Here is a 10,000-nt window from a genome sequence, read left to right as displayed (position 1 = left end):
AGTAGCAGCCGCCACGAGCGTGAGGGAGCAGCCGAGAGCCCTGTCTGACTGATAGATGAATTCTTTTGCCTGAGGTTTTGCCTGAAAGAGAGTGGTGGGTGTTTTGGTGCATTGCTGCTCAAAGGCACTCCCTGCTGGTGTGCAGATGCAACTGCTCAAGCAATGGAGGTGTCCTGTGCCTCAGCAGCAACATGTAAACTAGCGTCAAGTTAAGAGCACTGCCTTGAGCTAAAAGCTCCTTACCGCTCACTTACTGCACAAGAACGCCCGCTCCTTCAAGCCGGAGTCGAACCAGCGACCTAACGACGACTTTGCTTTGCTTTTTTTCCACTGCAGTCCTCCGCTCTACCACCTGAAAATCGAAGGGAAGCGGCAAAGGTGTCTCGCTTTGGTGATTGTCCGCCGTGCGCCTTTTGACGCTCGCGGCCTGGTGTACCTGCTGATGCCGCAGTGTTGTGGGACTGTGAGTTGCCCGCTGCTCTGGAGAGGCTGTGCCAGTGGCGCAATGGATAACGCGTCTCACTACGGATCAGAAGATTGTAGGTTCGACTCCTACCTGGCTTAATCTTTTTTACGCACTTTGCATTATGGCTCTAGATGCCTCGCAAGCGCACCTACTTGGTCATGCTGCCCAGCAGTTTGCACGGCCAGTGCCTTCTTAGCGCAGTAGGCAGCGCGTCAGTCTCATAATCTGAAGGTCCTGAGTTCGATCCTCAGAGAAGGCATTGATACTTGCAAAGCATTTTTATCCCTCATCTCAGCTTTCCATTTTTGCTGCACAAGACTATCGACAAGACTTGCTGCTACGGCACACCAAAGGATTTGATGTCCCTTGGCCCCTCTGTACCTCAGCGTGTGGAGACCCTTCGGAAGTACACGGGTTCACCGACAGCTGACACCACTGTTGCGTTTGAGCCATTGCCCCGAGCCAAAAGAGGAGTGGAGAATGCAGGCATCGATCCCGCTACCTCTCACATGCAAAGCGAGCGCTCTACCATTTGAGCTAATTCCCAAGCTGCGTCTTGCAATTGCACCAAGTTTGCTTCTCAGTAGCTCCTTAGCACTCGCCTCTGAGTTGCTGCGCCACCAGCAGGGATCTCCTGCTTTGGGTTAGCCCGCTCCCTGATCTCTTTCAACGCTTTGCTCCAATCGGCGTTACCGAGCAACGGCAGGGCGGGAAGTCAGAGAAATGGGGAAAGAAGCCGAGAAAGAGCCCGAGCCGACGGAAGGGAAGCGAGGTGACCGGAAAGTAGCAGCCGCCACGAGCGTGAGGGAGCAGCCGAGAGCCCTGTCTGACTGATAGATGAATTCTTTTGCCTGAGGTTTTGCCTGAAAGAGAGTGGTGGGTGTTTTGGTGCATTGCTGCTCAAAGGCACTCCCTGCTGGTGTGCAGATGCAACTGCTCAAGCAATGGAGGTGTCCTGTGCCTCAGCAGCAACATGTAAACTAGCGTCAAGTTAAGAGCACTGCCTTGAGCTAAAAGCTCCTTACCGCTCACTTACTGCACAAGAACGCCCGCTCCTTCAAGCCGGAGTCGAACCAGCGACCTAACGACGACTTTGCTTTGCTTTTTTTCCACTGCAGTCCTCCGCTCTACCACCTGAAAATCGAAGGGAAGCGGCAAAGGTGTCTCGCTTTGGTGATTGTCCGCCGTGCGCCTTTTGACGCTCGCGGCCTGGTGTACCTGCTGATGCCGCAGTGTTGTGGGACTGTGAGTTGCCCGCTGCTCTGGAGAGGCTGTGCCAGTGGCGCAATGGATAACGCGTCTCACTACGGATCAGAAGATTGTAGGTTCGACTCCTACCTGGCTTAATCTTTTTTACGCACTTTGCATTATGGCTCTAGATGCCTCGCAAGCGCACCTACTTGGTCATGCTGCCCAGCAGTTTGCACGGCCAGTGCCTTCTTAGCGCAGTAGGCAGCGCGTCAGTCTCATAATCTAAAGATCCTGAGTTCAATCCTCAGAGAAGGCATTGATACTTGCAAAGCTTTTTTATCCCTCATCTCAGCTTTCCATTTTGGCTGCACAAGACTTGCTGCTACGGCACACCAAAGGATTTGATGTCCCTTGGCCCCTCTGTCCCTCAGCGTGTGGAGACCCTTCGGAAGTACACAGGTTCACCGACAGCTGACACCACTGTTGCGTTTGAGCCATTGCCCCGAGCCAAAAGAGGAGTGGAGAATGCAGGCATCGATCCCGCTACCTCTCACATGCAAAGCGAGCGCTCTACCATTTGAGCTAATTCCCCAGCTGCGTCTTACAATTGCACCAAGTTTGCTTCTCAGTAGCTCCTTAGCACTCGCCTCTGAGTTGCTGCGCCACCAGCAGGGATCTCCTGCTTTGGGTTAGCCCGCTCCCTGATCTCTTTCAACGCTTTGCTCCAATCGGCGTTACCGAGCAACGGCAGGGCGGGAAGTCAGAGAAATGGGGAAAGAAGCCGAGAAAGAGCCCGAGCCGACGGAAGGGAAGCGAGGTGACCGGAAAGTAGCAGCCGCCACGAGCGTGAGGGAGCAGCCGAGAGCCCTGTCTGACTGATAGATGAATTCTTTTGCCTGAGGTTTTGCCTGAAAGAGAGTGGTGGGTGTTTTGGTGCATTGCTGCTCAAAGGCACTCCCTGCTGGTGTGCAGATGCAACTGCTCAAGCAATGGAGGTGTCCTGTGCCTCAGCAGCAACATGTAAACTAGCGTCAAGTTAAGAGCACTGCCTTGAGCTGAAAGCTCCTTACCGCTCACTTACTGCACAAGAACGCCCGCTCCTTCAAGCCGGAGTCGAACCAGCGACCTAACGACGACTTTGCTTTGCTTTTTTTCCACTGCAGTCCTCCGCTCTACCACCTGAAAATCGAAGGGAAGTGGCAAAGGTGTCTCGCTTTGGTGATTGTCCGCCGTGCGCCTTTTGACGCTCCCGGCCTGGTGTACCTCCTGATGCCGCAGTGTTGTGGGACTGTGAGTTGCCAGCTGCTCTGTACAGGCTGGGCCTGTGGCGCAATGGATAACGCGTCTGACTACGGATCAGAAGATTGTAGGTTCGACTCCTACCTGGCTTGAACTTTTTTACGCACTTTGCATTATGGCGCTAGATGCCTCGCAGGCGCACCTACTTGGTCATGCTGCCCAGCAGTTTGCATGGCAAGTGCCTTCTTAGCGCAGTAGGCAGCGCGTCAGTCTCATAATCTGAAGGTCCTGAGTTCGATCCTCAGAGAAGGCATTGATACTTGCAAAGCATTTTTATCCCTCATCTCAGCTTTCCATTTTTGCTGCACAAGACTATCGACAAGACTTGCTGCTACGGCACACCAAAGGATTTGATGTCCCTTGGCCCCTCTGTACCTCAGCGTGTGGAGACCCTTCGGAAGTACACGGGTTCACCGACAGCTGACACCACTGTTGCGTTTGAGCCATTGCCCCGAGCCAAAAGAGGAGTGGAGAATGCAGGCATCGATCCCGCTACCTCTCACATGCAAAGCGAGCGCTCTACCATTTGAGCTAATTCCCAAGCTGCGTCTTACAATTGCACCAAGTTTGCTTCTCAGTAGCTCCTTAGCACTCGCCTCTGAGTTGCTGCGCCACCAGCAGGGATCTCCTGCTTTGGGTTAGCCCGCTCCCTGATCTCTTTCAACGCTTTGCTCCAATCGGCGTTACCGAGCAACGGCAGGGCGGGAAGTCAGAGAAATGGGGAAAGAAGCCGAGAAAGAGCCCGAGCCGACGGAAGGGAAGCGAGGTGACCGGAAAGTAGCAGCCGCCACGAGCGTGAGGGAGCAGCCGAGAGCCCTGTCTGACTGATAGATGAATTCTTTTGCCTGAGGTTTTGCCTGAAAGAGAGTGGTGGGTGTTTTGGTGCATTGCTGCTCAAAGGCACTCCCTGCTGGTGTGCAGATGCAACTGCTCAAGCAATGGAGGTGTCCTGTGCCTCAGCAGCAACATGTAAACTAGCGTCAAGTTAAGAGCACTGCCTTGAGCTAAAAGCTCCTTACCGCTCACTTACTGCACAAGAACGCCCGCTCCTTCAAGCCGGAGTCGAACCAGCGACCTAACGACGACTTTGCTTTGCTTTTTTTCCACTGCAGTCCTCCGCTCTACCACCTGAAAATCGAAGGGAAGCGGCAAAGGTGTCTCGCTTTGGTGATTGTCCGCCGTGCGCCTTTTGACGCTCGCGGCCTGGTGTACCTGCTGATGCCGCAGTGTTGTGGGACTGTGAGTTGCCCGCTGCTCTGGAGAGGCTGTGCCAGTGGCGCAATGGATAACGCGTCTCACTACGGATCAGAAGATTGTAGGTTCGACTCCTACCTGGCTTAATCTTTTTTACGCACTTTGCATTATGGCTCTAGATGCCTCGCAAGCGCACCTACTTGGTCATGCTGCCCAGCAGTTTGCACGGCCAGTGCCTTCTTAGCGCAGTAGGCAGCGCGTCAGTCTCATAATCTGAAGGTCCTGAGTTCGATCCTCAGAGAAGGCATTGATACTTGCAAAGCATTTTTATCCCTCATCTCAGCTTTCCATTTTTGCTGCACAAGACTATCGACAAGACTTGCTGCTACGGCACACCAAAGGATTTGATGTCCCTTGGCCCCTCTGTACCTCAGCGTGTGGAGACCCTTCGGAAGTACACGGGTTCACCGACAGCTGACACCACTGTTGCGTTTGAGCCATTGCCCCGAGCCAAAAGAGGAGTGGAGAATGCAGGCATCGATCCCGCTACCTCTCACATGCAAAGCGAGCGCTCTACCATTTGAGCTAATTCCCAAGCTGCGTCTTGCAATTGCACCAAGTTTGCTTCTCAGTAGCTCCTTAGCACTCGCCTCTGAGTTGCTGCGCCACCAGCAGGGATCTCCTGCTTTGGGTTAGCCCGCTCCCTGATCTCTTTCAACGCTTTGCTCCAATCGGCGTTACCGAGCAACGGCAGGGCGGGAAGTCAGAGAAATGGGGAAAGAAGCCGAGAAAGAGCCCGAGCCGACGGAAGGGAAGCGAGGTGACCGGAAAGTAGCAGCCGCCACGAGCGTGAGGGAGCAGCCGAGAGCCCTGTCTGACTGATAGATGAATTCTTTTGCCTGAGGTTTTGCCTGAAAGAGAGTGGTGGGTGTTTTGGTGCATTGCTGCTCAAAGGCACTCCCTGCTGGTGTGCAGATGCAACTGCTCAAGCAATGGAGGTGTCCTGTGCCTCAGCAGCAACATGTAAACTAGCGTCAAGTTAAGAGCACTGCCTTGAGCTAAAAGCTCCTTACCGCTCACTTACTGCACAAGAACGCCCGCTCCTTCAAGCCGGAGTCGAACCAGCGACCTAACGACGACTTTGCTTTGCTTTTTTTCCACTGCAGTCCTCCGCTCTACCACCTGAAAATCGAAGGGAAGCGGCAAAGGTGTCTCGCTTTGGTGATTGTCCGCCGTGCGCCTTTTGACGCTCGCGGCCTGGTGTACCTGCTGATGCCGCAGTGTTGTGGGACTGTGAGTTGCCCGCTGCTCTGGAGAGGCTGTGCCAGTGGCGCAATGGATAACGCGTCTCACTACGGATCAGAAGATTGTAGGTTCGACTCCTACCTGGCTTAATCTTTTTTACGCACTTTGCATTATGGCTCTAGATGCCTCGCAAGCGCACCTACTTGGTCATGCTGCCCAGCAGTTTGCACGGCCAGTGCCTTCTTAGCGCAGTAGGCAGCGCGTCAGTCTCATAATCTAAAGATCCTGAGTTCAATCCTCAGAGAAGGCATTGATACTTGCAAAGCTTTTTTATCCCTCATCTCAGCTTTCCATTTTGGCTGCACAAGACTTGCTGCTACGGCACACCAAAGGATTTGATGTCCCTTGGCCCCTCTGTCCCTCAGCGTGTGGAGACCCTTCGGAAGTACACAGGTTCACCGACAGCTGACACCACTGTTGCGTTTGAGCCATTGCCCCGAGCCAAAAGAGGAGTGGAGAATGCAGGCATCGATCCCGCTACCTCTCACATGCAAAGCGAGCGCTCTACCATTTGAGCTAATTCCCCAGCTGCGTCTTACAATTGCACCAAGTTTGCTTCTCAGTAGCTCCTTAGCACTCGCCTCTGAGTTGCTGCGCCACCAGCAGGGATCTCCTGCTTTGGGTTAGCCCGCTCCCTGATCTCTTTCAACGCTTTGCTCCAATCGGCGTTACCGAGCAACGGCAGGGCGGGAAGTCAGAGAAATGGGGAAAGAAGCCGAGAAAGAGCCCGAGCCGACGGAAGGGAAGCGAGGTGACCGGAAAGTAGCAGCCGCCACGAGCGTGAGGGAGCAGCCGAGAGCCCTGTCTGACTGATAGATGAATTCTTTTGCCTGAGGTTTTGCCTGAAAGAGAGTGGTGGGTGTTTTGGTGCATTGCTGCTCAAAGGCACTCCCTGCTGGTGTGCAGATGCAACTGCTCAAGCAATGGAGGTGTCCTGTGCCTCAGCAGCAACATGTAAACTAGCGTCAAGTTAAGAGCACTGCCTTGAGCTGAAAGCTCCTTACCGCTCACTTACTGCACAAGAACGCCCGCTCCTTCAAGCCGGAGTCGAACCAGCGACCTAACGACGACTTTGCTTTGCTTTTTTTCCACTGCAGTCCTCCGCTCTACCACCTGAAAATCGAAGGGAAGTGGCAAAGGTGTCTCGCTTTGGTGATTGTCCGCCGTGCGCCTTTTGACGCTCCCGGCCTGGTGTACCTCCTGATGCCGCAGTGTTGTGGGACTGTGAGTTGCCAGCTGCTCTGTACAGGCTGGGCCTGTGGCGCAATGGATAACGCGTCTGACTACGGATCAGAAGATTGTAGGTTCGACTCCTACCTGGCTTGAACTTTTTTACGCACTTTGCATTATGGCGCTAGATGCCTCGCAGGCGCACCTACTTGGTCATGCTGCCCAGCAGTTTGCATGGCAAGTGCCTTCTTAGCGCAGTAGGCAGCGCGTCAGTCTCATAATCTGAAGGTCCTGAGTTCGATCCTCAGAGAAGGCATTGATACTTGCAAAGCATTTTTATCCCTCATCTCAGCTTTCCATTTTTGCTGCACAAGACTATCGACAAGACTTGCTGCTACGGCACACCAAAGGATTTGATGTCCCTTGGCCCCTCTGTACCTCAGCGTGTGGAGACCCTTCGGAAGTACACGGGTTCACCGACAGCTGACACCACTGTTGCGTTTGAGCCATTGCCCCGAGCCAAAAGAGGAGTGGAGAATGCAGGCATCGATCCCGCTACCTCTCACATGCAAAGCGAGCGCTCTACCATTTGAGCTAATTCCCAAGCTGCGTCTTACAATTGCACCAAGTTTGCTTCTCAGTAGCTCCTTAGCACTCGCCTCTGAGTTGCTGCGCCACCAGCAGGGATCTCCTGCTTTGGGTTAGCCCGCTCCCTGATCTCTTTCAACGCTTTGCTCCAATCGGCGTTACCGAGCAACGGCAGGGCGGGAAGTCAGAGAAATGGGGAAAGAAGCCGAGAAAGAGCCCGAGCCGACGGAAGGGAAGCGAGGTGACCGGAAAGTAGCAGCCGCCACGAGCGTGAGGGAGCAGCCGAGAGCCCTGTCTGACTGATAGATGAATTCTTTTGCCTGAGGTTTTGCCTGAAAGAGAGTGGTGGGTGTTTTGGTGCATTGCTGCTCAAAGGCACTCCCTGCTGGTGTGCAGATGCAACTGCTCAAGCAATGGAGGTGTCCTGTGCCTCAGCAGCAACATGTAAACTAGCGTCAAGTTAAGAGCACTGCCTTGAGCTAAAAGCTCCTTACCGCTCACTTACTGCACAAGAACGCCCGCTCCTTCAAGCCGGAGTCGAACCAGCGACCTAACGACGACTTTGCTTTGCTTTTTTTCCACTGCAGTCCTCCGCTCTACCACCTGAAAATCGAAGGGAAGCGGCAAAGGTGTCTCGCTTTGGTGATTGTCCGCCGTGCGCCTTTTGACGCTCGCGGCCTGGTGTACCTGCTGATGCCGCAGTGTTGTGGGACTGTGAGTTGCCCGCTGCTCTGGAGAGGCTGTGCCAGTGGCGCAATGGATAACGCGTCTCACTACGGATCAGAAGATTGTAGGTTCGACTCCTACCTGGCTTAATCTTTTTTACGCACTTTGCATTATGGCTCTAGATGCCTCGCAAGCGCACCTACTTGGTCATGCTGCCCAGCAGTTTGCACGGCCAGTGCCTTCTTAGCGCAGTAGGCAGCGCGTCAGTCTCATAATCTGAAGGTCCTGAGTTCGATCCTCAGAGAAGGCATTGATACTTGCAAAGCATTTTTATCCCTCATCTCAGCTTTCCATTTTTGCTGCACAAGACTATCGACAAGACTTGCTGCTACGGCACACCAAAGGACTTGATGTCCCTTGGCCCCTCTGTACCTCAGCGTGTGGAGACCCTTCGGAAGTACACGGGTTCACCGACAGCTGACACCACTGTTGCGTTTGAGCCATTGCCCCGAGCCAAAAGAGGAGTGGAGAATGCAGGCATCGATCCCGCTACCTCTCACATGCAAAGCGAGCGCACTACCATTTGAGCTAATTCCCCAGCTGCGTCTTACAATTGCACCAAGTTTGCTTCTCAGTAGCTCCTTAGCACTCGCCTCTGAGTTGCTGCGCCACCAGCAGGGATCTCCTGCTTTGGGTTAGCCCGCTCCCTGATCTCTTTCAACGCTTTGCTCCAATCGGCGTTACCGAGCAACGGCAGGGCGGGAAGTCAGAGAAATGGGGAAAGAAGCCGAGAAAGAGCCCGAGCCGACGGAAGGGAAGCGAGGTGACCGGAAAGTAGCAGCCGCCACGAGCGTGAGGGAGCAGCCGAGAGCCCTGTCTGACTGATAGATGAATTCTTTTGCCTGAGGTTTTGCCTGAAAGAGAGTGGTGGGTGTTTTGGTGCATTGCTGCTCAAAGGCACTCCCTGCTGGTGTGCAGATGCAACTGCTCAAGCAATGGAGGTGTCCTGTGCCTCAGCAGCAACATGTAAACTAGCGTCAAGTTAAGAGCACTGCCTTGAGCTGAAAGCTCCTTACCGCTCACTTACTGCACAAGAACGCCCGCTCCTTCAAGCCGGAGTCGAACCAGCGACCTAACGACGACTTTGCTTTGCTTTTTTTCCACTGCAGTCCTCCGCTCTACCACCTGAAAATCGAAGGGAAGTGGCAAAGGTGTCTCGCTTTGGTGATTGTCCGCCGTGCGCCTTTTGACGCTCCCGGCCTGGTGTACCTGCTGATGCCGCAGTGTTGTGGGACTGTGAGTTGCCAGCTGCTCTGTACAGGCTGGGCCTGTGGCGCAATGGATAACGCGTCTGACTACGGATTAGAAGATTGTAGGTTCGACTCCTACCTGGCTCGAACTTTTTTACGCACTTTGCATTATGGCGCTAGATGCCTCGCAAGCGCACCTACTTGGTCATGCTGCCCAGCAGTTTGCATGGCAAGTGCCTTCTTAGCGCAGTAGGCAGCGCGTCAGTCTCATAATCTGAAGGTCCTGAGTTCGATCCTCAGAGAAGGCATTGATACTTGCAAAGCATTTTTATCCCTCATCTCAGCTTTCCATTTTTGCTGCACAAGACTATCGACAAGACTTGCTGCTACGGCACACCAAAGGATTTGATGTCCCTTGGCCCCTCTGTACCTCAGCGTGTGGAGACCCTTCGGAAGTACACGGGTTCACCGACAGCTGACACCACTGTTGCGTTTGAGCCATTGCCCCGAGCCAAAAGAGGAGTGGAGAATGCAGGCATCGATCCCGCTACCTCTCACATGCAAAGCGAGCGCTCTACCATTTGAGCTAATTCCCAAGCTGCGTCTTACAATTGCACCAAGTTTGCTTCTCAGTAGCTCCTTAGCACTCGCCTCTGAGTTGCTGCGCCACCAGCAGGGATCTCCTGCTTTGGGTTAGCCCGCTCCCTGATCTCTTTCAACGCTTTGCTCCAATCGGCGTTACCGAGCAACGGCAGGGCGGGAAGTCAGAGAAATGGGGAAAGAAGCCGAGAAAGAGCCCGAGCCGACGGAAGGGAAGCGAGGTGACCGGAAAGTAGCAGCCGCCACGAGCGTGAGGGAGCAGCCGAGAGCC

The 10,000-nt window shown here is 54.0% G+C and overlaps 6 non-coding genes across 6 annotated transcripts; all 6 read left to right on the top strand.

The window, feature by feature from the left end:
• The first annotated feature begins 652 nt into the window (after positions 1–652).
• Positions 653–725, top strand: trnam-cau (transfer RNA methionine (anticodon CAU)). The gene has a single exon. It is a non-coding gene; the product is annotated as a tRNA-Met (tRNA).
• A 2,411-nt stretch (positions 726–3,136) lies between these two features.
• On the top strand, positions 3,137–3,209 carry trnam-cau (transfer RNA methionine (anticodon CAU)). Its single transcript has one exon. It is a non-coding gene; the product is annotated as a tRNA-Met (tRNA).
• Positions 3,210–4,384: 1,175 nt separating this feature from the next.
• Positions 4,385–4,457, top strand: trnam-cau (transfer RNA methionine (anticodon CAU)). The gene has a single exon. It is a non-coding gene; the product is annotated as a tRNA-Met (tRNA).
• Positions 4,458–6,868: 2,411 nt separating this feature from the next.
• trnam-cau (transfer RNA methionine (anticodon CAU)) lies at positions 6,869–6,941 on the top strand. The gene has a single exon. It is a non-coding gene; the product is annotated as a tRNA-Met (tRNA).
• Positions 6,942–8,116: 1,175 nt separating this feature from the next.
• trnam-cau (transfer RNA methionine (anticodon CAU)) lies at positions 8,117–8,189 on the top strand. The gene has a single exon. It is a non-coding gene; the product is annotated as a tRNA-Met (tRNA).
• A 1,175-nt stretch (positions 8,190–9,364) lies between these two features.
• trnam-cau (transfer RNA methionine (anticodon CAU)) lies at positions 9,365–9,437 on the top strand. The gene has a single exon. It is a non-coding gene; the product is annotated as a tRNA-Met (tRNA).
• Positions 9,438–10,000: the final 563 nt, after the last annotated feature.

Source organism: Somniosus microcephalus, unplaced genomic scaffold (assembly GCF_052327205.1).
Source record: "Somniosus microcephalus isolate GS21.2 unplaced genomic scaffold, FLI_Smic_1.0 scaffold134, whole genome shotgun sequence".
NCBI classification, from domain to species: domain Eukaryota; kingdom Metazoa; phylum Chordata; class Chondrichthyes; order Squaliformes; family Somniosidae; genus Somniosus; species Somniosus microcephalus.
This window is presented reverse-complemented; position numbering and strand designations above follow the sequence as displayed.